This window comes from Sebastes umbrosus, chromosome 23 (assembly GCF_015220745.1).
Source record: "Sebastes umbrosus isolate fSebUmb1 chromosome 23, fSebUmb1.pri, whole genome shotgun sequence".
NCBI classification, from domain to species: domain Eukaryota; kingdom Metazoa; phylum Chordata; class Actinopteri; order Perciformes; family Sebastidae; genus Sebastes; species Sebastes umbrosus.
Genome location: NC_051291.1, coordinates 170,139 through 197,171, shown reverse-complemented (window position 1 = coordinate 197,171; position 27,033 = coordinate 170,139). Strand labels below are relative to the sequence as shown.

Here is a 27,033-nt window from a genome sequence, read left to right as displayed (position 1 = left end):
CAAAATAAATAATACATCATTTGGTCTGGGAGCTGACATAATTATCACCTAAGACACAGGCTCTCTGGCCAGTGCATGAAATATCTCAGAGACGAGAGGCTGCTGGAAAGCACAGCTCACACACATGTGATGCACAAAAAGGGAGACATGGATTTACTTGTAGTTTTAACTTGATTTGGTAAATTCATTCAAATAAAAGAACACGATTTAAGCTTTCAGTCTTTCAGTCTTTCTTCAGCTGTGTGTAAATATTCCAGTAATAAACATCTGTGCATCCCTGACACCAGATATAATACTCAAAAACCATGTAATGATAGCATGCACTGCACAATGTGAATAAGAAAACCTTGGATCATAACTAATACTAATACTTGCTACATCTTAAATAAAAATAAATGATAGTTCATCGGACCATAAAGCTGTTAACTTTAAAGCTCCGTCTTCACCACGTCGTCAGCTACAGGTGGTAGCCTTCACGGTGACATCTCTCCGATTGTTCTATTAGAACACTTCCACAAAATCAACATGAATTATTAAAGGAGCAATATGTAGCACTGACAGCTAGCGTTTCAAATGGGTAACATCGGAGCCGTGGCTCGTCCGCTCCTCCAGAGTGACCGATAGCAGTTAGCGCACATTTTCGCAATTTGAGGGTTACCTTCTAGACCAGGGCTCAGCAACCTTTACTATCAGAAGAGACATTTTAGGCAAAAAACAAATCTATCTGGAGCCGCAAGTTGTATTGTAGCCTTATAATGAAGGTAATAGCGCCTATTGAGTCTAATAAAGTGAGGACCCAAACGAAAGGCGGGACACTGAAGACTCGTCTTGAGGAGATTTGTCTGGAAGCTTCCAGTGGGTTTGTTCTAGAAATGTCTTTCAATTACTTTTTTTGTTGTTTGCAAATTTTTCACCGCAGAAAGCAAACTAATCTGTCCACGCACTATTTCAATTCTCCATTTTCCTCCAAGAATTTTTCTTTTTTTGGATTTGTAAACCGACTGTGGCTAGAGGAACTCAAGATGAGCCAACGCTGTTGAGGATCGGCAAACTTAGAGGATAAGTGATGGGCCGTAGACGTACGCAGGATATGACACACAGTTTAGTTTACTGAAATGTTAAAACTTATTTTATTATTCAGTGTAAAGGCTAGGGGATGCACCAATACCACTTTTTCAGTCCCCATACCGATAGCGATACCTGGGCTTTGGGTATCGGCCCATTGGTATCGGTGCATCTCTAGTATAGGCTACACATGTTTGCAATTGGAGAATGTAAGAATCACTTTCGGTCTACAATAATGATTAAAATTAAAATGTAAAAAAAAAGAATCACTAGCCACTGGAGAGCGGCTAAAGAGCTGCAGGTTGCTGACCCCCGTTCTAGACGCTCTGGCCAGCATTAGTGTCTCAAAGACTCGCTGCCTTGATAACCAGCTGCGTGCGGACCACAGAGAGACGCGTCGAGGCTTCTCAGGTTGGTAGAATCTAACGTTAACGTTATCTCTGTTGATTCGGTTGGTTAGTCTGCCTCCACGGCTGCAGAAGGCTGTGTTTGTTTCATACGTGTCAACGAGGTGTTGAACCGGTCAGAGGATGGATCACACCGACCAGAACTAAAACAGACGTTACGGAGCGGAATGGAAATGTCAGAGGAGAACATGCTGGCTGTAGCGTTGTTGTGTTTCCTTAATCTCTGATGACATATCAGTAAATATATATATTCCATATTGGTCCTTTAACTTCTTCTTCCCGCCTCCTTCAGGGGCCTGTGCCCCCCCAGGCCACCTCCTGGACACACCCCTGTTGACTCGAACATGGCAGAGTTAAGCATTTGGCATCCCTCTGCTGCTGAAACACCTCGCTGCCAACAGCAAGGCAATTAAAGTCACAGGAAGTAATTTCACTTGCGCGTCTCTGCAGCTGAAATCTCCAATCGGGAGGCGGCCTGTGAGGCGAGGCTCTCTCATTTCTTCCTACAGTATGTGTGTGTGGATGGGGAGGCCTCCTGCTTCCAGCTCCCCCCCCCACCCTCCTCTGCTTTCACTAAAAAATGAAAAACAGTCTGATGGTTATGGGAAATCCAACTACAAAAACAAATATGTATATTTTCAATTTATCTCACCTCCCATACCTGTCTGTGCTCCCCACAAGCCTTAGCATCTCTCCGAGCTGCCCCTCCAACTCACTATTTAAATTCAGAATTCCTAAGCGGATTTTCTCAATTTAGCCATACTTTTAATCTTTGGCGAAATGAGTGATGACTTCTTTCAATAAAAAAAAAAAAAAAAAACTGACAGGCTTACAGCGCACACCGGCGGATTAGTTTCCCGTGGAGATGAGGTTTTCCTTTGTGCCGCCGTGTGTCTGTTTGATGGGGTTTAACAGGAAGCGTTGGTGCTGAAATTGGATGCAGCAGGGATCGTGGGTAGATGGCCCGGGTTCGATACAGACCCCCACGCTGCAACTTTGCCCTGTGCCTTTTCCTTCATTTTCCTTTCCCTCGGGTCCAATGACTGAGCCTTTAAACACTCACACACACACACACACACACAAATACAAACAGAAATACTGCCATAAACACACACACACACACACACACCAGCACATATGCTGTTAGGAATATGCACACCCCTCCAAAGCACCTGCTTTGAACAGTCCAGTCGAGTATTAAATCCCACCTGCTCCATCATCTATCGGGGAGTCCACACTTTGTTGTGTTGGATGCTCACCACCTTTCATTACACAACTAGTCTGCTCATCCTCCATCCTGCAGAAACAATGCACACACTGGCTGCCATCGCTGCTAAAACAACAGCTTATAACATGGCTGTATGTGCACGGTGAATAGTAACCGTGATAAAGGCAGCAGCATTTCTTCCTCTAAATGAAAGAAGGAAGGCTGATGTCACGATCTGATTGGATCGATAGACGTGCCGATGTCACGATGACGTCACGGTGTTAGCTGCAGGCTAAACAAAGAAAAGACTGGAGGCGAAATACGGATCACCTCAGAGCAGCAGGCTGAAGCTACGTATGGAAAATATGGTCTGGCTGTGTTGTTGGGTGCCAGAATCCAAGCAGTAGACTATGGCTCCAACTTGAGATGACGAGCTGTGATTCGAGGCCAGCGAGCTACGATATCGGCAAAGCGTTAAAGAGATAATAGTTTAGCTTCACGGTGCAATTCACATTTAATACTATAAAAATCTCTTGGATGATATTGCGTGCGTTCAGCGTCTGAATGGCTCACATACTGCTCTTAGATGCATTTTCCTGTAACGCTATAATAATTAATAATAACAATAATAATAATGTCATTATTTTTGTTTTCAATCGGCCACACGCCTCCAATTTATGATTAAGTGTGATTCATCATGAAGCACTCCGGGGTGAGAGCACATCTGGATGATGAAGAACGTTTGATGCATCCGGAGTTGACTTCACTTATATTATACCAGACATTTTAATTTATGAGAAATGTATTAAAAGGTACTATATGTAACAATTTACATGTATTAATTGCTTCGTATTGCTGCTGTGGGAACAGATTGTAATGTAACTTAAAAACTGAGACCGTCCCCGACTCTCTCGGTTGCCTTTAACAGCCTGTGGACTGATTTCTACGTAAAGGACTCGGGACGGTTTTGCATCGTAACGTTAGCTGATGAAGTCATTTGCAAATGGCGAGCTATTTAGTGTCATGGTGATTGGACATTACAGATAGTAACGGTGATATATGATTGTAATGTAATGTCACGATGCCCAGGAACGATCGCTCGCACCTATGGAGTACGAGCAACAGGATGCCGACTGCAGTTCACTTAACGGCCACCGGTGTCATTAATAACAAAGTGACATATAGTACCTTTAACATCATATGTGATTACCAATGTAGTGTGGAGCTCCTCTTTCAGCACTGAGCTGGAGGCAGGATGTGCTTAGCTTAGCTTAGCTCCCATGTCAACACTGATTGTTCTGTGTTTCAGACATGAATGTTGTGGGGAAAACTGCTCAGAGGATGTTTCTTTATTGACAGGTTCTAATTTGAGCTGAGGTGTGTTTCCAGGAACAGAGACCGGCGACCGCCCAGTGAGAGGTGCGTTGGTCCAGTTCGGCATCAGGTCAGGGTCAGCTGTAAGTTGATGCTCATGGACAAGGCTGATGATGGTCAGAGTACCCACTGCGTGTTACCAAAGGTCCAGGACCGGGGTCGTGACAGATGGGCTCAGCTAGGCCGGGCTCAGACAGTCTGAGACACTGGGCTCGGTGTGGCTGGGTGCCCGGGGTTAGCCGACAGCAGCCGTGCTCACTGAGTATCTATGGCCCACCATTATTCCTATACCTCCTTAATCCAGTATAGAGGACTTAAGCTTCTTTGTTTGCTCATTTGACTGTGTGGGTGCCATATCCCAAAGCTGGGCGTAGGATTAGTCAGGCATTGTGTCAGTAGCTTGTGATGATGCTGGGGAGGGGGATGGGGCCGCTTGATTAAACAGAGGCAGCAGAAACAACAACACGAGCTCTCATTTGATGAGGGACCGACCGCACCGAGGTAGGAGGAGGGATCCCACCGAGGCACATTCTATGAAATCCATGAGATACTTTGGCATTTCTATAAGATGTGTTGACTCATTTGAGCTTTGACGCAGCCTTCCTCACCAGCAGGAGAGGCATTTAAGTAATCTAACAATGCAGAGAGCGCTTTTGGAAATAGCCATTCGCATCATTCCCTTTGATGTGTACATACGTTTAACGTGAGCCAGAGCCGGCTGAGAAGCGTGACAAATCGCTGGAGAGAGTTTCTTCTCTGCACGGTTTTCCACGGGGTCGGGCTGGCGGCGGGATATAGTGCAGGGGTGGGAGATTTTGGCATTCCTTTTTTGGAACTCTGCACTTGACCTACTTTTCATTAATGGGGATTCTGGGTGAATAAGATAGCTGTTTAGCCTGCGATGAAAAGCATAATGACATTTGGTTAAAAGGCAGCGGACGGAGCGGATGCAGTCACATCCACTGACCGCCACGGGTGCACGCCTATTGTGATGGGGCGAGGCCGCCGGTCGGAAGGGGCCGGCTGAGTGGAGAGCTAGATGAGCTCGGTGACACAAACACCTTTTGAAAAATGTTTGGTGAAAGCACTGCTGGGAGGTTTTCAATGCCCTCGCTCATGAATCCAAAAAAGGCAATTTCCAAGATGCTCGGAACTTAAAGTCTAAAGGGGATATATTGTATGAAGAGCATTCACATCCATCATACTGAGTGGAGATGAGCTAGCCTTAGGTGAGGAAACCTCCCAAGTTGGGCTCGAGCTGAGTGCGGTGACAGCAGGTGAAAGAGAGACATGTGAACAGCGTCCAGAAAGAGCGGAGGAGAGAAGAGAAACGCTACAGAGCCGTGGCAATTAGAGAGTCTCACTTCCGAGGTCCGACTGACATCAAAGAGAATAATTCAGGTCCCGCCCTCTTTCCTTTATTGTATTACGGCCGTTCGGACCTCTCGTCACCGCAGACACAATGTGTTTTCACCAATTAGCCTCGCCGTGCGGATGCAGGCGAGATGTTGTCAGAGCATGAAAGGTGGCGCAGCATACCTAACGTTGTGACTCAATCTGCAAATTATTCACTCCAGCACATAAATATATGATGACCGTACCTCACAGCCATGTATTGGATTTCTCTAACTCCCCCCAAGGTCATATATATATATATATATATATATATATATATATTTATATATATATGTTGAAATTGAAAATATAGATGTTTCCCAATAATATTTTTGGCAGTTTTAACCACCTTCTCCTCTCCCTCTGTCTCCCTTCTCTCTCTCTCTCCTGCTCGTATTCCCTCTCTCTCATTTGCTATTTGAAGCAACTATTAGTGTTTTAACACCACAGGAAAGCGGCTTCATTGAAATGCAATGAAAACTGCACAGAGAAGGCAAAGTTAACTAATGGGCTCAAATTTTCAAACGAATGCAAGATTAAAGTCAATTGAATCTCCCATTGGGTTTTGACTGAAACCCTTTGAAAAGAAGCCCCACAGTGGGTTTCAGAAATGAAAAATAGGGCTTGTTCTAAAATATTAATAACATTTTATACCCTCATTACAGCAAGCAATAACATTTGTTCAGAAACTTACTTCTATCTTTACCTCGAGGTGGTTGGTGTGCCGCAGATAGGACGGGGAAGGGTGGCGTCTGCTCACCTCGGCCTCCTCCGACACGGCTCTGCACATGTTACTCATTGACACATCACAGGGCGGGGTATCACATGCAAATATATTAGATTCATATTTGATCTGCAGCTCTAAACTTCTGCTGCCTTTCCTCCTGCTATTTCATTGTGAGCATAATTTGAGCCGTGATCCATTTAAAATGAATGAGAGGGAAGACGTTCCCTGACAATATTATGGTGTCTTATAGCTGCCAAGAAGGAAAAAAAGGAAGCCGGGGAGCGGAACTACAGAATAACCAAACAGAAGAAAGAGAGCTGAAGCAAAGGGGGAGGGAAGAAAGGGAAAAGAAGGTGTTGTCTGACTCAAAACCTTAGAGAGAGAACTACACGGATTCCTTGGAGGGCGTTTTTTTTCCTTCCTTTGCACTATTATTTAAGGAGCACACACAGCAGATCCTGCATCAACTACGATGGCCTAGTTTTACAACTTTATATACCATGAATTAAATATATTTTACAATACGTGCCCACATTCCCATAAATGAAGAGCGCATGATAAACGAACAACATAGAAGACATTAGGGAAAGTTGCTCTCATTCTTCGACAACAGATTCAACAACTCTTTGTCTCGTTGTTGCGCGCCTGCACAAACACACACACACACACACACACAGAGTGCACGTTCTCTCTCCCTGACTGTCTGTGGAGGATTTAAATGTGTCAAAATTCACATTCCAGCCTGAGACAAAGAGCAGCAGGCCCACAGGAGTGACAGGAGGAAGATCTGAAACTCTTGCGTTGCCTGTAATGGGCTAGAAGTCATTAAAAACATCACTGCCGGCCTAATTAAGACGGGACATCTGGTCTTTCCTCACAGAATGGATCGCAGCAGAGTACAAATAACTCCTCTATGACAAGTTGAGAGGTGTCATACATCTCAGTGATCGTCAGTCAACATGGGAGTTATGGAGCTCTTTCATCATTAACGAGCAAATGCTTTGTTTTTTTGCCGTATGAAAGAAAACAGTTAGATAAATTTCAAAAAAAAAAAAAAAAAAATAGATTTTCTGTGTCTTCCAATGCTGCTCAATCTCCCTTTTATGTTGCTGCCAATTAGTTGGAATAAACTTTACTCTGTCTTTGATGATACCAGTTCTTTGCATGGAGCAGAAGTTGGCTTCAGTCTTCAGCTCTGTATTCGGTCATTTTCCATTAAATGGGTCAATCACTGATTTAGCTGTCGCAGCATAAATATGGCCTGATGTACGTACGGAGACGTTACAGGGACACAATAACATAATATACAACATATAATACTACATTAAATGAGCTTATATTATTTGACGTGAATAACGGCCTTAAAAGGAGAGAGTCCTGATAACTAAGAGAGATTTGCTAGCTTGTGTTCGCTGGAGAATACAGGATAATGAGTTATATTAAATACACTTTTATTATTAACTCCAGTTTAAACTGTGTATTAAAGGACCAGTGTGTCACATTTAGGGGGTAATATAATATTAATAAGTATGTTTTCTTTAGTGTATAATCACCTGAAAATAAGAATCATTGTGTTTTTGTTAGGTTAGAACGAGACGTTTATTTCTATTTCTGTTTCTACAGTAAACCAGAACGGACAAACCAAACACCGGCTCTAGAGAAAGACATTAGTGTTTTTGTATCGACCACCGTAGCTCTCCAACACGCTTGGCAAACGGGAGATGCTTCAGCTGGTTGCAATCTGCAACCTCACCACTAGATGCCACCAGATCATTCACACTGCACCGTAAATTATATACTGCAAATGGGATGTTGTCAAACAATGTGGAAACAATATTTTTAAAATAGTGATTTATAAATATTTCTGGTGTAATGTGAAAGCTGTTGCTCGTAGTGGTGAACCAACAAAGAATCTCTGCAGCTCCACTGAGTCTTTCAGCTCATGGTTTTGGTGTAAAAGCTCTGATAACCTGTCAGTACTGGATGTACTGGATGTGTACATCAGGCAGATGCTTGCTTACAAGTTCACCATAACATCTTTATATGCTGATGATATGATGCTGTTGTCTTTTCAACTTGTCCCACAGTAATTGCAGGTTTAAAGAGAATTAGAAGGGATGATGTGAACTGGGGTGAGTCAAGTACTATTGTATAAACTTATAGAAGTTATTTCACTAGCTGCAGCCACTTGAGGAAAAGAAGTGCACAACCTTCCTACACTATTTACACTGATGATGTACAGCTGGGGGCGTAGTTAGTGATTTGGGGTTAAAGGCAAATCCTCCTCTAAGGTAGTTTAGATCTTTTCTTTTGTTTAGTGAATTCTTTTGTTGTTGGAAACAACTTGTTGTTGCTACAACTTGCTTACTGATGGGACAACTGGCACCTCTAGCTGGAGACCATGACCAAGATGCAGAAACATAGATAGCTGCAAGGTAACGTTTCAGAGAGTATTTAAGTACAGCCTTGGTTTTGGATTGGTTTGGCATCTGCAGCATCCTTCCAGTCAAACCACTTCCTGTGTCATGTTGGAGTCCTGCGTCAGATACAGTCATGTCCATATATCTCCATGAGCCATAGCCTCATCATGCATCATGATCAGCAGCTCGATCTTTACACACAGGATGGAAGCGAAACACGTTTTCTTTTTTTTTTTTACTTTTTAAAAAAGCATCTAGTCTGAACACTGAAGGAGCAAATGCATGAAAATAATTGGAGCCCAAGGGGTAATATTTGTTCTCCTGAAATGATAATTATTCTTATGGTCTTTGTGTTCTGACGCTGAGCCACAGAGGGAGAGCACAATCCGCCATAATATTTTCATCAATAAGCGTTTGTGGGCGTCTGTGGAGGCAGCTGTATTTCATGCATGTCCTCAGCCTCACTGTTTACATGGATAACAGAATCCTGCCACCAAGTGTTACGTTCATTTACCTTACGGGCTCGTGATGGACCACATTATTACAGAACCGCGTCTGGAGCTCAGGGGCTTTTTTACATTTTGAGCAGGCGTCAGAAATAGCTTCAAACTGTGTTTCCATACAATATGAGAGAAGAAGTGAGGAACGGATGCTGGCGAAGCAGCAAACCTCCACTGAGGAAACTTCCAACCTCTTTGTTTTATTTCCTGTCTTTGAATGTGTCCAGTTCTGTGTCTTTCACCGGACACATTTCCTCCGTGGCGGTGTACACCAACCGGCTTTACAGCACCCCTCGCCTGGACCTCGCCGCTTCCTGGGGCCGTGGACTGATGGTGCGTATCCACAGGATCCGTCCTTTCCACGCTTCCCATTCATTGTCTATGTAAGCAGCCGTGCAATGCATTCTGGTAGCGTCGCGTCGCGAATCGAGAGACGGAGCGTCATGACGCCCGCTCCTCATTTGCGTAAAGTTGAGGTCTAGTCTACTTTATGTAAATCACGGGCGTCCGACGCAACTCGCCGCCTCTCCAAACTCCAGAGAATCTTTTAAACTAAACGTTGTTGATCTAAAATAAAGACAGATTCAGCAGCTGTAGAATTATTTCTCTCCTCAAATGTTTTCAGAAACACATCTCAGTGAACTATTTCCGTGAAATATATATACATATATATATGTATGCATATATATATATATAGCAAGAATGTTCCATATTCATTTGAAGACATCTTAGTGTTTGTGTTTCTGGTCTTCAGCCACCCCAACACATTCTGATGCCAACACATGGGGTGAGTTTGGGTTTATATGTTGAATCTGCAGATTGGTAACTACTAGTAATCAAGTAGGTAGAGTAGTATATCTCATAAACAGTACTGTATACTGTACTGTACTTAAGAGTAGTACTTGAGTACTTGTGTTTCTTATCCCCTCTGATAAGCAGCCATAGAACGAGAAGGCCATTGTTAAGTGTTGAAAATTGCTCCATCAGTGCAGTGTACCAGCACAGGAACACTCTCAATCAATACCATATCCTATCCCAGACCTCGGATAAAGAGCTATAATAAGAGAATGAAAGAAGTCCTTATTTAGTCTCAAATAAGGCAATTTCTATGTAAATCGGCAATAAAGCAGAACTTTTACAAATGCATAAGCTTTCCCATTATTGACATGTGGTAGTCGAAAATCGTTTAGCTGCTTGATAGCAGTCATCTTATCTCCACGAGTATTTGCTTATCCTCCTCTTATATTAATGTTTCCTGCGATATTAAGCCGTCCTCCCAGGAGATAAATATCTGCTGTGTAGCAGCCACTCACGCTATATAGCCTTTGATTATTTAGCCAGGTAATTCCTTCATAGACACAGAGCTGTAGCCGAGCAGCCACATGATATTAACTGCAAGCAGAATATCAATTTCAAATTGAACCTTGGATGCATTATTGATTGACCGCTGATATTGTTCTCTGAAAATAAGTGCCATTGGGTTATTGTTTAATATGAATGATAATGCCGAGGCTCTATCTGGAAATAAGGTCCCGGTGTCCTACCCCAGCCTTTGGAATAAGCTCTGATTGACTCAATTGATACTATGGGATTGCGAGGGAGGCAATACCGGTGAAGGCCAAGGTTCCTTCATTATTATATCCACGTCGACAGCGCAGAGGCACATCTACTGTATGTTGGGAGATTTTTACTTTGCTCTCTCTTTTATATGACTTTGATTGCATTTTGTTCTTTTGTGTACAACTTCTGTGCTCGTCTTGCTGCGGCCTTCTCAGCAGCATCGAGATTACAGATAATATACCATGTTTAGTTTAGTTTTACCATCAATACGTTTATCTTTAGACATTAATATAAATCTCATTAACAAACAAGCCGTCATCAAAGTCTGTAATCGTGCATTTACATTGTGTACCGCGGGTTACAGGTGTTCACCGTGTTCACCGTGTTCACCACAGCAGCACAAAAGTACAATCAGAAAAAATGGAAATTAAAAGTAAAAGTACTTTTATGTATTTTTATTGTTATGCGACACGCGGTATTATTATATAGTACATGTTTGGATTATTATTACTGATTATTGTAGGTGTGTAATAAACATTTAATGTTCTACTTGGTTGAGGTGGAAGTAAAATTAGTTTACCACCGACTGTATATAAGACGTGGACGTAGTCACCGTGACGTCACCCGTTGGTTTGTGGACGACGGTTTGGAAGCCTCAAGTTCAATATTTTGGAAGTCGCTGTCTTGGTTTTTGGTCGCCTCCATCTTGGTTTTTGGTCGCCTCCATCTTGGTTTGTCATCTTGTAAGCAGCCGTGCAATGCATTCTGGTAGCGTGGCGTTGCATTCGAGGGACGGAAGGCAACCCTAGAAACCTAGAACCAGAACGTCTTTGTTCCAGGTTGGATTCAATAGCATTAAGTCCAGATGAATTCTGGTTGGACCCAACACAACCCAGAAACATCGGGCCTTGTATGAGAACTCTTTAGCCATGGCTCTAGGGATGTCAGTTGGTCAGTCTCCACCACTTTGTCCAGACTGAGATATCTGAACAACTGTTCGATGGACATGCGTGATGCCCAGGGGATGAATCTTAATGACTTTGGTGATCCCCTAACATTTCCTCTACAGCCTTATGAAGCATTATGAAGGTAAACAAGGCTAAACATAGCTGCTGTTAGTACTCACAGCTGGAGGAAGACTCCGGTGACACCCAGTGAGTGCACCAGTGAGTATACGCAGGCAGACAGGCAGTCAGCTCGTCCAATCATCTCATTCAGGCCTGAATGAAATGATTGGACAGTCCTGCGACAGCCACAGACACCAGGTCAGAGCATTTGATTTATTGATTGCTGTCGAGATGTAAAGAGAATTTCAGCAAATCCTAATAAAAGATGTGTTTGACCAGCACTACAAACCCTACGTTTAAATATTTAAAACTATTTAAAACGTGTTGCCACAGAGGCGTGAACTCTTGTTCTGTTTCACTGCAACGATTTGACAACCAGGCAACGCTGCTGCTTCTGTAGCAGATTTGTGATGTTTTCATCACTAAAAAGACCCGGCTCAGCATGTACTGAGAGTACAGCGGCGTGATTGAATACTAATAAAACAGCTTATAAAAAGTAGAAATTAATTTCACTGTTTCACCAAAGAGCATATGGGGTCAGGATTTCTTGCAGCACATTCAGTATTTGAATCCCAGTCAAGGAGGATATATCTCAACCAGAGGCTGTTTGGGTTTGATCCAGTTGTCTGTCACCAGCTCTGGCTGCTGATAAGTACATCCAGTTGTAGGGCATTGATTTATTCATGCTGGTTCCTTTAAATATTCACATTGTGGCGATCTATGGAGACATGCATTCTGTCTCCAGAGCAATAGACGAGGTGACGCAGCAGCCAAAGAAAAAGGACGAAGGGGCCGTTAATTATCGAGGAAGTCAAAAAATAACCAGCAGAGTGTCTCCTCTGAGGAAGACGAGCACCAGCTCGTACCAGTTCAGTGATATGATGATGATGATGATGATGATGATGATGATGATGATGATGTTTATAAGAGCACAATAAGAACAGAGCTGCTCAGGTCAGCGTTTACATCGGGGGCATATAGACAGACAATATGTTTGTTAAAAGGCCTCGTTGCTTCTGTAACTGAAACGTATAGGAAACTAGAATAATAGAATAATCGGTGTTGGTTCTGAATGCTGTCTTGCCATTAGCTATGTGAGCTGTGGCTCCTTGATCTGACTAAATCCTTTACTTCATCTGTAGATTATAATTTGGCGGGCTGTCCTCTGTTTTTAGGCGGCATGCTTTAGTCTCCAAATAGGTTTATAATGCCTTCCTTGTAAGTGCCTGAGTGGTGTAGATGGATCTGTGTGGATCTGGTTAACTTCAAGCCTTCTGTTGAGCTGTTGATGTTTACAGCAGCCCACAAAGATAATGGGAAATGAGAAATATTAAAGCCATCCATGACAGGAGCAAAGGAGGAAGTCAGCTGACATAGTATAAAGCAGGACCATGTCTGCGTGAGGAGGACGTTTGGGCGGATGGATGGAGAAGGTCTATCTGCAGTCTTGCAGGCTACACGACACATCTCCTGAGATAACTTCTGGGATTGACTACTTATTTTAACCCACACCATGACCTTTTCCTAAATCTAAACAAGTAGTTCTGGTGCCTAAACCCAACCGTTTGGAGAGTGTGTTATGTAGTAGGCGTGTCCTGTAGTACTGTGCACATGTAGATAGACCCACTTGGATGGATGGGTCAAACAAACACAGGACTATCACCCAGGACACTGGAGGCACATTTTATTGGAAATCTTCCAATATATAGTTTTTATCTATGCAAATATATGACCTTAACATGCATTTGTAAATGAGTGTGTACATATTATGGTGGCGGATCTCCTCTATAAATCCTAAATATATGGACAGCAGACTATGCCAGACACTTAGGAACGTATAAACTGTTGACTCAATATCCTTCAAAGGCCAGAATAAAACTCGGAGATCGTCTTCAAATTGTTGTTTCTCACTCAATATCTTGTTTTAGTGCATCAATCTGAAGGCAAAACTAATGGAATTCTGTGGAGCAGACTGTCTGGCATATTCTGATCACTAGAAGATTGCAGTATTGACCAAATGTCAGCTATAGAGCAATGCAATGATTGAATAAAAGAGGATACATAATCGAAGCTGAGGAGTCTGCCGGCTCCTCCTAACAACACCCTGGGAAATTCTCAGAATCATTAGCACACATGAAGACATGTGCGCACACTCACACACACACACACACACACACACATCACTGCCCATTAGGATAGTATGGGGTTATTTTTGTCTTTGAAAACTGAATGATATAAATCTAAAATATTCTCATTCGTTCTCTCAGCCGGACGTATTTATCTTCTAACCAGTTCAAACTGTGAATGATAAAAGATTCACTTTGGTTCAGTCAGTTCGATACGGGGCGGTGCCACCAGCTCTCCGTCTGTACAGTACACGATGTGATTGACTAATGTAATGACGCAATTAAACATCCTACGGTGATTGGCTGGAGTAAACTCTGTGGAAAATAAAAGGAATATTTCTAGAATCCACAAATAAATGATTTTGTGAGATGCTCAAATGTAAGAAATGTTTGACTTCAGGGCGTTCGGACTCAGAGTGGAATTGTTTTCTATTTAGTCTGGTTCGGTTTGCACAAATTAAAGCCGACCAAATTAATACATTTATTTGTTGAGGGAACGAAGAGGCGAGTCTATCTTTTCCGTCTCTCCAGCTGCCGCCTCTCTGCAGGGAATCACACACTTTCATAAATTGCTGTCAATTTTGTTTCACTTTGACTGGGCTCTGATGTACGGCACGCACGAATCAACCCTCCAGGAAGAGCGCTGGTTGTTGATCCCAACTTTCATAGTGTCCAAACGGCGGTACTACAACCTCTGTGTCCGTCACGTGATGCATTGATGCCCAACAAGGGTTTTTCCCATAGACTTCCATTGGGAAAGAGACGTCTGTAACTCAGCGGATCATTTATTTTTGAGGTGAATCAACTCCCCAGTACGATCACTCTAATAGTCCTGATTTAAATCATTAGGTTTTTAAAGTTGTAAACGCACTAATAGCTGAATCCAGAGTTATTTCCATTCCTCCGTTAATGTGAATGAGAGCCAGACCGAGGCTGGAGCGCTAAGCCGTGACAACGGCGTGACGACAAAAGGCATTTCAGACAATCGGCTAGGCTAAAAACAAGCCTTACCATAGTCTGCTGCAGGCCACATTCTGGATTTTGTCGTGGCTCAAAAACTGACATCTGCATCTGCAGATTGATTCCATACCTGATATGGGCACAATATGAGATGAATAAATCCCTGTTTTTGTTATCTTTGCATGAAGACACATATGAATATATAATCAGGATATGTAACATGAACAGTGGAATAAGAAGTTGCAAGACAACATTATAACTATGACTTGTTTTCTCTAATCCAGCAGATCATCACAGATCTGAGCTCTTGAACACATAGTGTGTCTTTAAATTGAGGTAATCATTACGGCTTTAAATCATCATTTGAAATGTGGACAACATGGCTCCATCTGTTTCACGCCGGCCCTCTGAGCATCCCTCAGTATCACACACTGTTTGATGGGAACAATGCTCGCCTAATGGACCTTCAAGAGCTAATTTGTTTGAAGCAATTATTCCAGGACGACTGCTTCTGTGAAGTTCCCCTCAGACAGCAGACGTTATTTGCTCCTTGCTTTAGAGAATGACTGAAGGGTATCTGAAGACGTCCCCATTTCTTTGCAGTTGTGCTGCTACCGATAAAGACAGAAAAGGTAGGACTCTGGGGACAGCCATCTGCCCGCTCTGTGTATACAGAGGTGGAGGGGATCAACCAATCAGCTCTCAGTGTGGGGAAAACAATCTGAAAAATGAAAGAGAAGCAGGTCTGAGTCAGCAGCGGGCTTCCTTCTGGTGGCCTTTACATCAAAATGGAGGTTGAAACACTCACAAAAACTGCGACACAATGATCATATGTCTTCCTCCTTGCAACAGGGGCATAATTACAGATGACCTGCTCCATTTAATACATCCTGACGCGGTGGCTCGTCGCTCACATTCGCCACATCCTGCGGTTTTCCCATCCATAGGAGTCCAATTATCCTGCTTTCTCTCAGCCTTCTCAAACACACAATTTCATCCAGGTTTGGAGAATGTGCCAACATCTCAACGTATACTTCAGCAGCGGCGGCGGCGGCGGCGGCGGCGGCGGCGGCAGCACAGTCAAAGCAACAATGATAGCTAAATGCCTATTAGATGTGTCACCCACAGTATCGCTAAAATAAAGTCTCATCCAAAGACAGGCAGCTCCAGTGTGTTGACAACTGACACCTGACATGTGAGGACATTAAATATCACATTCTCCTTTCTTATCAGTCGACTATTTTGGATTTGCAAACCTCCCTCGTCTTCATCCTCCCCCAGACTGATCAGTGGAGTGCATTTGAAAACAGCCCTTAGCCAATCTGAGAGGAGCCTAAGACGGGAGGAAATATCAAAATGGCTCCAGAAGATGACAGGCCCAATGCGTAGCGGAGCCTGGATCTCTCAGCTTCATCCTTTGTGATTCCCTTCCCTCTTTTTTTTCCAGCATATCAATCCCCCCAATGGATAAGAGTGAGAAGAGACAGCTCCTCCTGTTCCTCCTGTCTCTATTAGCTCCCTGGTGGATCTGCCTGATGTGAAGTGACTCCAGCTATAATCTCTCACTAAGTTTGTATGTTCTACAACTTGGCATGATTTAACTCAACTTCTCACACTCTTTTCTTAGACTCCCCCCCCCCCCTCTAGTTGAGCTGTGGTGCAGTGGCATCAGACAATGAAGGAGCGATGCAATATTGCGGCCTCGCAGACTCAGTAATGCAGTCAACGGTATACTGCCGTTTCAAACTGCTTATCCGGGCTGAATCCAGGTGGGAAATCATCCCCGTACAGTTTCCTTTCATAAGCGCCGGTCGGGGCTCAGCTCCGCTGTGTTTATCCCGGCGCACAAATCACTTCTCAGAATGGTCAAAAGAGCAAATAAATGATGGGAGTGACACCGAGGCTGAGGTCGGCTTTCCAGATGGAGTTCCCTGTTATCAATATCGCTTGGTGATCTTGTGCCTGCCATGCATAAATACACTCCACCACCTTCACCGGTTGAGTAATGTTTGCCTCCCTCCTCTCTGAGAATCAGAATAAGTCCACTTGACATAAAGAGCAGCATCCAATACCTCACGGAGAGTGATTCTGAAAAGGACCGAGGTGACTCGCTTCCTCCCGGATTCTTACTGTATAACAAGCTCGTCTCCCAATGTATTCCTAGGCGCCGGTTGCCGACAACATACAGATATAATGGAGCGGCGTCGGAGTCTGCCGGTCCCTCTGAGGCTGGGTTAGGGTGTGATGATCACAGGGGGATTGGCAAACTGTTGTGCGGGGGTCCCCCGACACTCGGAGAGAGCAGTCAATTAAAACATGAAGGAGGAGAACAGGCGCTCTCTCTGCGAAAATAAGAAAATAAAAAAGAAGACAACGGAGTGAGATGTAAAGACTTTGGAGTTTTCTTGTACATCAACCACGTTATCCTCCGCTGTGCGCCGCGTCGGAGTTAAAGCCCTCTCATCCTGAGCGGCTTTGAACCCCAAAGCAGCGTGAACTACACGCCTAATTTGCAGTTTGACGACACGTTTCCCATCACAGGTCTGAACGGTACAGGCCACTAAATGATTACAGGCCACTAAGTGATGACTGGGACACTATTTGTCCCTCTGTTTTAGTGATTGATGGGAATTATACTGTTTAGTTCTGTATAGAAATTGATTTGGATATTAAAAATATGTCCTGAGCGGAGCACCAACGAGTCGTCCAACTTGAACTAGAATTGGCCTCGTGGTTGTACGCAGTGGCGGAGGCAGAAATCACAGTGTGGGGGGGCACAGAGAAAATCAGGTGGGCCTGTCCCGTCAGAGACCGGTGTAATGTGTCCGGCTCGGAGGACTAAAGACTAGTAGTGATTAAAATGAGTTTGTAGCTCGTTGTCTACCTCACTACGGTTGGAAAGAGCCCTCGTTGGTGTTTTAATAACGTTTCTGTTATGAGTTATTGATTTGGGAAGTTTGAATCTATCAATATCTTTCACACTTTACCGAAGTTAGTTACTTTTTCATGTCTTCTTCCCTGAGACACAATCTTTTATTGTTTCTAAAAACAACGTACTGATCCATGTCCATCACCTTCAGTTACACAGCAGCACCGTCCTCATACGCACTCTTTGTTTTTTTAATATCCGTTTGTGAAAGGAAAATCTAATGACCAGAAGATACTCTGAACCTTTTAATGCTTTTTGTTCTGGTCAAAGGATGATGTCAGATCTTGTTCTGCAGGTTTCTCTCTCTCCTTGCTCATCACCTGTGATCCCCCTCAGCTGCTGATAATCAGCCTGGCTGGGAGGCTACATCAGCAGGTTGGCTGCTCAGTTGGTTGTGTGTCTGCAGAGGGTCCCCTTCTTTGTTGGTGTGTCATTGTTGGTAGATTTAGTGGGCGGCTGTGGGGAGTTATGTTCCCTCAGTCTCCTTTTAGAACCCAATAGACCCTTTTATTAGTATTTCTGTGTGCAGTTTATGTTTGTTAGTTTCTCAGTAGCGCCCCCTGTCATTCAGGCTTTTTTGGGGAACGTAACAATTGGGGGCTCGTCCGGGATTACTATAAACTAATAAGTAAATAAAATTGAATTTCCCTTCGGAATTAATAAAGTGCTTTTCTTCTTCTTCTTTCTAAACCTGTTCTTTGTGCAGGTATATTTTCTTGGTCACTCTTGAATTAATACTTTGGTTATTTAAGGTTTCTCTCTCTCCTTGCTCATCACCTGTGATCATCCTCAGCTGATGATAATCAGCCTGGTTGGGAGGCTATAACAGCAGGTCTCTTTCCAAGCTTTACTTCATTTATACTACTTTTTCAAAATAGCACATTTCACCAGCCAACACTCATATTTATGCCACAGGATTAAAATTTGTCTGACCCGAACATGCTCATAGCTAGAACATCCAAACATTGCAAAGCTTTGTTCAAAAGGCACCAGCGTGTTGTGTTGTGGCCTTCCATAGCTTAGTAGGCCCTCTATGTCAGCGTCTAATCAGACAAGCTCCATCAGTACGGACATTTTATCCCAGGATTGCCTGTCTTACCACCCTTCCCATCTCTGATGTGCACAGTTCCTGCAGATCAGTAATGTTTGAAATTCCCAGCTTTTTTTTTTTTTAATCATGTCACTGATACCAAACAACAGGTGCTGGGAAGAAGAGTGACAAAGCCTGCAGCCATTGTGAAATGAAGTGATTAGCCATCTTAATTAGCTGTCGTCTTTGGCCCTGGCCTTCTCTGCATGATGGAAAGTTGTGCTCCGAGGATCAATAGGGAGTAAAACAACAGCCACCCACGAGCCTCCTCTTAATCAAGCGCTCCTCGGCTGGGAAGCTGAAACACGGAGAGAAAGCCGGGGTGGGCAGGCTGTTTAGGGTAGAGGACACGGTTTGCCCTCACTATTGGCGTCTGTTAAGCTCATTATTCATCCAGTCAATAGGTGGTACACTTCTTGCTTTTTACATCAACTGTTGTTGAACTCAACACCTTTGACCTCTTCTATGAATCAATATTAAAGCAAACCGTACTGCGATGTTTAATTGGATAACAGAGGGATAACCACTGTGGTCTTTCAGTTTCTCCAAACATCCAGGTCCAGTACAGTTCCTTCATTCCAAATAAATGTACTGAAAAAGAACAAATAACACCAACAGCGTCATTTAATGCCTGCTTCAAATGACAGCGGAGTCATTTTCTTATTACTTTGATACCATTTTGTTCCCATGTAGTAACCAGCTAGCTTTCTACACTGCTAACTGCATCCAGCACTTTGCATTCCCACCACTAATTTGAGTGCCGTCCATGAGTTTTGTCTGCTGGAGCCACTGGGTGAGCTGTCCCCGGCTCGCTCTGTCTTGTTCTCCGTGGTGATGTTCTGCTTGACCGTGGCTCAGCTGTGCTTCCCTCCAGGGGGGCTCATTTGTAAGACTCCCTCCCTGCGCTACTCTAAAGCAAGAACTACTTGCTTACATATGGCCCTCAATTAGTTTGGTTACCGAGGGGCTCGGAGAGACCGCGCTGCTGAGAATGTACGACGGCAAAATGACTGACGCGTTATTGTTCATAGCCAGAGGAGACTGTGACTGTTGTTATTGTCCTCTCATTAGTGCTGTGAATATAGAGAAGATCAGCACATGATGATGATGATGATGATCTAGTGGGCTGCATAGCTCAGTCTGCTGGAGATGATGCTCAACAACTACACTGCAAAGTTCCCTTCACTTTAAATATTTGATGTTATTAAAATAAACAATATTGTTTGTTTATTTTTCTTTCTTTATTTTTCTTTATTTTGCAGTGGAGGTGGTGGGGCTCCAACAAATAACCACATTTAACCACTTACAGTAATCCATTCTTAGTTTTCTGACACACTGCTGACAGACGGACAGACGAGATGAGATGAGATGCAAACATCTCTCCCTTCCAACTCCACAGCGAGGTTGTCACGGGTTCAGTACGACTATTGTCCTGCTCCTGACAGAGGTATCCACCTCCTGCTTTGAAGGAAGCAGTACAACACATGTACAACAGATGGCTTAATGTCAGAGGTACAATGAATATTCCACACATTTATGTTTATATTGAAATCTTGAATCCAGAGTGAGATCTGTTTCTCTCCAGTTTGAACACACAGAATTCAGCTCTGTGTTAGTCTCAATGCTACAGTGTCTTGGAGGACAGAACAGGATATGCTGTTGGAAAAGATGTCGTGGAAAAGCAATATCCCATCATCAGGGAAGGGAAAACTGTACTCACAGGTATTAAATTGACTATTCATTCATGTGTGTGTAAAAATGGCAACCACAAATCCAATATAAACATCCCATTCTAAGCGGCACAGTTTGACTGTCAACTGATGCTCCGCACCGCAATCAGGGATTGTCGGCGAGAGATTAAAAGATATTTTCCTCTTCAGGCGGAGTAAATTGGTTTTGGATTAAGGCTGATTGATTGCTGCTGAGGTATACGGCAGTCTGTTTGAAATGCTCAGTTCTGAACACACAAGTAATTTCAGCCCGAGCTACTCAAGGAAATCACACCGGATGGAATCGATAGATATTATGTAGCAGTTACCAGCATCGCATTGTTCAAGGTTATCATTATGAAAAAATATTATATGATACTGAATGAGTTTGCATGTTAGCGTGAGATTCAGACGCAGAGAGAGCTTGTGTTAGTAACATATCATCAGTGTGTGTATATATGCTATGTCCACATGGATATCAGTGTTTATGGATCAATGTGCCTTGGCAACAGGAATAAAGGGGACTTGAAATGAGGCAGGTCTTCAGCTTTGTTCTTCTACTGTCTCCATGTTAAACCTGAACTGGGGGAGTGTGCTCCCTGGCTGATTTCAACCTCTTGGTTGATGTGCTTTAGCACCAAATATTGTCGAGACCTTGTAAGAGAATACTTAAAGACCTTTCTCACCAGTGCGATGCAAAACTAACTGCGGTGTGGGAATTTGAAAAATCTGCATGCAAATGTTTTAACGCATGAGAACAACGATGCACACCGGGTTCGGTGAGAATTATCCGCACTGCCGTGTTCCATTTTCGTAAAAAAAAATTAATTAAACGCTTAATTTGAGAAGAAAAAATGGAGTCGAGCAGTAGCAGCAACTTCTCCTTCTTACCTATTGGCTGAGCTCCGGTCACGTGACCAGAACCGTTCCTTCAACAGATTTCACAATGGCGTTGGGGTCTCAAACCTTCTCATGTTCCAGCTAAACCGTGCACTACAAGATGATTCTGAGAACATCTGAGGAGGGAAATAGACATTACAGTAACTATTGATATAAGAATATTGATTCATATTTGATCAGCGTTGCCTAGTTTGACCGTTTGGTCGGAGTTCAGAGTGATTGACAGCCGGCTCTCATAGACGGCAGCTGGACAGCAGACCTCAGATCAGCTCTTACTGCTTGTTTTCCTCCGGTCTGTGAAATCTTGTAGATGCCGTTAGGAGCACCGGAGGACACCAGAGGACACCGAGGACACCGGAGGACACAGAGACACATGGTTTTTGTCAGGTTATCTGTTACTACTGTCACGATATAGCGACCGTTTTATAAAATAACTTTTTTAAATCATATGTGCTGTAATCTCTCCTCCTTCAGCTTTATGGCAGTATATTTTCAGATGACCGTGGAACAGTTTGAGGCCCTGTTGGGGATGAAGACACACCAACTGACACGAACCAATCACCCCTGAGCAACGACTGGCAGTGTGATTGAGACGAGCGTTTTCCTCCGCCCATTTCTCCTCCAAATGGTAGATAATTAGTTGGGCTTCATTTGTTTAAACTGCCTTTTTGCTAATAATGATATTGTTGTCTTCACTTTTTCACTGATCGCATCAAAGCTCTGCTATTTTATTTGTATTAGTATCAAAATGATTAAACGATAGATCCAGCACAGCAGAATATGAACTGTTACTGCCGCTGACTGAAGGATCTCCGTACTCAGGTTGTAAATGATCATGCTTACAACTCCCCAAGCTATGGAAGTTTATTCATGCCAAAATAATTGAGGGAGCAGTAAATAAACCAGTAATCAGTCTGCAAGATAGATAGTGTTCTTACGGATAGAGTTTGTACGGAAGACCTGAGAGGCAAAACAAATCCATACATTTAGTCCTATTTTCTTGCAGAAATCTTCAAATGTCAAAAGTGTTTGATCCCAAATCCCAGGATGTCTTTTTCTACAGTGTTCCTCAAGGTCTTGGTGTCTTAATGTGGTATTTTGGAGGATTATTGATTATTCTCCAGTGGTAAAATGTAGCACCAAATCTGTGGAACAAATGTTATCAACACAAGAATTGCTGCAACAACTTCTGAGACATAACAGAGCATGAGGATGACCATCATATACTTCTATCATCATGTTCTAAACCCTGATAGCTGCATCTCAAATTAATCTTCAGGTTTCAGCTTTCAGATGATGTTCACCACTTCTATGTGACATCTACTGTTGACCTGCTATCTCCCCCTAAAGACCCCCTGGACCTCCTAAAGACCTCCTGAACCCCCTAAAGACCTCCTGGACCCCCTAAAGACCCCCTGGACCTCCTAAAGACCCCCTGGACCCCCTAAAGTCCTCCTGGACCCCCCTAAAGAAGACAAAAACTGGTCTGTTGTGGGTCTCAGAGGGTTTTGCTATGTGCTGCTAATTTGTACGCATGAATTAGTAATTTGTGTGCACAGTTTATTGATTTCTCTATGGGCTTCATGGGAATGTGTCTGGTTGTGAGATACTGATAGAATATAATGTAATTAGTTATTAGTCTGACTGTATTAAACCTTCAGAGACAGACCCTTATCCAATAGAAGCGTCCGACGCCGACTTTCATTTCCTACCAGATCAAACATTGCTCATATTTATTCTTCTAAAGTAGTTTTCCTGAGCTGATTGTGATTCTTTATTTTCCTCCAGCTGCAGTATAAAGTCTGATGTCTTGACCTTGTTAGGTCTGTTTCTCTATAACATATTCACAAGATTCATTTCACAGGTGCTGTTTTGATGTCCACCCTAATTCAATAGTATGTACATAACTTTAATTTGCATTTGTTACTCAGAGGGCCAAAGGAAAGAAGTTGTTATTGTGTTGTTTCCGATCAATAAGTCCCTGAATTTGAGATTTGTCAGAATGTAGGGATTAGAATATATTGCTTTTTTCTATTGAGAAGCATGTTCACAAGAGATTTACTCAATATAATCCAACACCAATCTCTTTTCAACATTAAAGTCCTCTCGTAGCCTACCTGACATCAAACCTGAGCTCTTTAATTTAAAGATATTTCATCATCGATGACATTGTTCATTTGTACGAGGGTGAGCAGGTGGATTACAAATCATCATGTGATTACCACAGAAATAATTCCTGAGAGAATAAAGGTAGTGTCTTGGTGTGTCGGGCGGTGGTCCGCTGCCCGCCTGCAGGTCGACAGCTCCGCTCACCTGTAGTCTGTAATATCTCTTTATTAAAGACACTCCCACACAAACCTCTCTAAAATCACACAAACTCTTAACTCAAGTCTGACATGTTGATCACTCATTAAAAGAAAACACTTTCATTCCCATTAATGCCACCGAATAAAGATGATTGAGCGTCCTGTACTGCTGGCCTCTGCTGTACTCTGGTGACTCTCTTTGCAGCCATCTGCAGGCACCAGGTATCTGTTCCATCTGCAGGCTCTAATTGGAGTGATGTTACACGCTGTCAAGCCCCAATTACACACAACACATCCACTGCTCGTTACTTTCCTTTCTTTACAACAAGCACCAGAATGTGGTAAAATAACCACAGAAACTTCTGTGCTTACATGCACATCAAACCTGCTGGTCATGATTAACTATTCCACTCAGTGTAAATCCACATGTTGGGAACCGACGCAGGAAACACAGCTCACCATTCAAACTTAAAACTGGGCACAACGACAGATATTAATTCCTGCAGGTAGACGTGAGGCTGTGAGCACCAACATGTTGTGATGGAGATTGTTCAGGTTCTAACGGCGTTCTCCTGATTTAACCGTGGATCATCACCAGGGTCACGTTGATGTCGCAATATGAAGATTAAAGAGGAAACTGTTTTTTTCCCAGCAGTTATGTTTGTATGTAAAACTGTTTTGCAAAAAATGATGTCATTGTTTTATGTTGTTAATTTCCAATAATAAATATATACATACATTTGCATAAAGCAGCATATTTGTCCACTCCCATGTTGATAAGAGGATTAAATACTTAACTAATCTCTCTTTGATTCTGCGTAGGCCTGGCTCATCTCGAATCAGCCTAATAAAAGTCCACTACTCAATAATAGTTGGCTCGTTTCATTGTCAGCATCCGTTGTTCCTCACTTCTGGCTTCATTGCATTCATTGGACACTACTTGGCCACCATAAAAGTGGGTCCGGCATCATCACTTCATCTCGTGTTCACGCAGAGTAATGAGCTTTAAGACGTTTTACACTGTCAAAATGAAAACATGAATAACAAAGACATAAATTCACAAATCATTTAGCCTCATTTCTAAATGGACGGTGAGAGAAAAACTTGAATTCTCCTGAGTGGAAACGTGAAGGTGTGAGAGGGTGAAGATAACGTGTGTTCTCACTTACCTTTTTTGAATAGTCAATATACGACACAGGTGTGATTTAAGTCTTTTCATTAACGTGGATGTAAAGTGTGTCAGTGTGTGGATGATTTTATATTATATATTGTCTTTGATTCATAATGTTGCATTAGATTTTTTACTGATCTGCTTCAATGAAATGACACAAATCATGTTTCCAGAAGGTAAAGCTGTAGCTTGTCTTTGATTGCTGTCTCCGTCTCCCACTCGCCACCGGCGGCCAGCGTCTTCTTCTTTCCCGTTCGGAGTCGGAGAGAATGAGACTGCCTATTACCGGAGTCCCGGCTCTTTGACTGCTGCTGTCCTCGTTTTATATTCTGACTAAATGAATAGGCGCTTGAATTAAGTAATCTCCATTAACTCTCGGCGGAGTAATAAGAAGGGTCAATACTCTTTGGCCCGGCTATTCTTTAGATTCGGACGGCTCCCTTCTGACCTATTACCGAAGGTGATTCTCCAGATTCTTTTTTTGTGTGTGGAAAGATGACTCTGGAACTTAGCTCTGCCACTTCTCTTTCTGCCAAAAGACAAAATTGGCCTGCGGGGGAGAGGAAAAGTTGTCATTAAAATTACGTATCCCTTGACCCCACTTGAAGGTCGTATACTGGCAGCAATTACTGAGTGTGACTTTAAGGAGAGGCTCTGCTGGTCGTTAGTGTAGACAGTCCCCTGGCTGATCCCCCTGGGGGACAACGGGGGGGGGGGGGGCTGGAGGACAAGAGTGCAGTATCCAATCCTTAAGCTGCTGGTCGGCCTGTGAGGACTCCACTATAGGAGGAGAATGATGGCAGAGAGGGGCTGGAGTGTCCTCTAGCAAATGTCAAAACCTCTCAGTGAGAAGAAGCTCTGAGAAGGACAGACATGTGAGATGTTACAGATGTTACTGATGTTACTGATGTTAATGATGGGACAAACTCACACTCACATCTGCTAATTATGACAGCTGGATATCAACAGTCTGAACTTCCCCAACCTGCAGCCAACTCATGCAAACCTTCAGGTCTGTGAGGTGGGACTCATCATGTCATCATATGGTTTACAATCCCAGGGTGAAAAAAAGAGATGAACAGCCAACAAAGAAAACAGAAATGTCAAGTTCATCAACATTAAAGACATGATATACTACGGTGCCTTCAAATGAAACTCCTGAGCTTGTGTTTATAACACGGGAAGTCGTGTGCACGATAAACGTGGCGTTCAAGTGGTGAAGTCGTGAAGAACGCCGCTGCTGAGCAACGGCAATATTAACGGCGTCTAGAAGTCACAGAGGATAATGATTTAGCAAGCTGGTTACATAATGCTGTAAATGCAAAGACATAATGACAGAGGAGAAGGATGAGGCCGTTGGGAATATCAATATCTTCCTCAGACATATTGGAAAATTACGAAGAAAAACAATATACAGCTAAAATTACAATATATTAACTTACTATGCGCCTAAAAATGAACTTCCATGAGCTCCGTCATTTCTGACAACGTCAACAAACTACTACTAGTGAACCCGGTAAACATGACCACATCTAAAGGAACCAATACTATACGTCAAACTGAACTCTCTCTTTGACTGACAAGTAAAACTCAACAGCAATGTTCAGTATGGGAAGAGTAAACGCACACATCCTGTATGGATTTGCGTCGTCCTCATGTGGATGTAACTAAACTACATTCAGTTAAAGCTGCAGTGGGTATATATATATATATATATATTTATATATATGATTAAAAACATTATAAAACGTCGACTATATCCTGACAGTAGACAGGTAATCTGAACAAAATCATGTTCCTCTGTGTCCTCCGGTGTCCTCCGGTGCTCTTAACGGCATCTGCAAGATTTCACAGACCGGAGGAAAACAAGCAGTCAGAGCTGATCTGGAGTCTGCCGTCTCTGAGCGGCTGTCAATCACTCACCTGCAGAACGTTGATACCATCAGTGGATTTTACTGATTCTGTTTCTGCAGAATTATGAATGCAGGACTTTATGGGACTGCTATTTTGACATAACTTGATATTTTGATAGTGAGTCCCCCTCAGCTGTTGATAATCAGCCTGGCTGGGAGGCTATATCAGCAGGTTGGCTGTTGTGTGTCTGTTGTGATATTTCTGCA

General features: G+C 43.0%; 1 long non-coding RNA gene across 1 annotated transcript; it reads right to left on the bottom strand.

The window, feature by feature from the left end:
• Positions 1 to 9,186: 9,186 nt before the first annotated feature.
• Positions 9,187 to 26,259, bottom strand: LOC119482866. The gene is made up of 3 exons (XR_005205564.1): positions 26,049 to 26,259; positions 17,834 to 17,838; positions 9,187 to 9,197 (listed from the first exon to the last, which is right to left on the bottom strand). It is a non-coding gene; the product is annotated as an uncharacterized LOC119482866 (long non-coding RNA).
• Between the last annotated feature and the right edge of the window lie 774 nt (positions 26,260 to 27,033).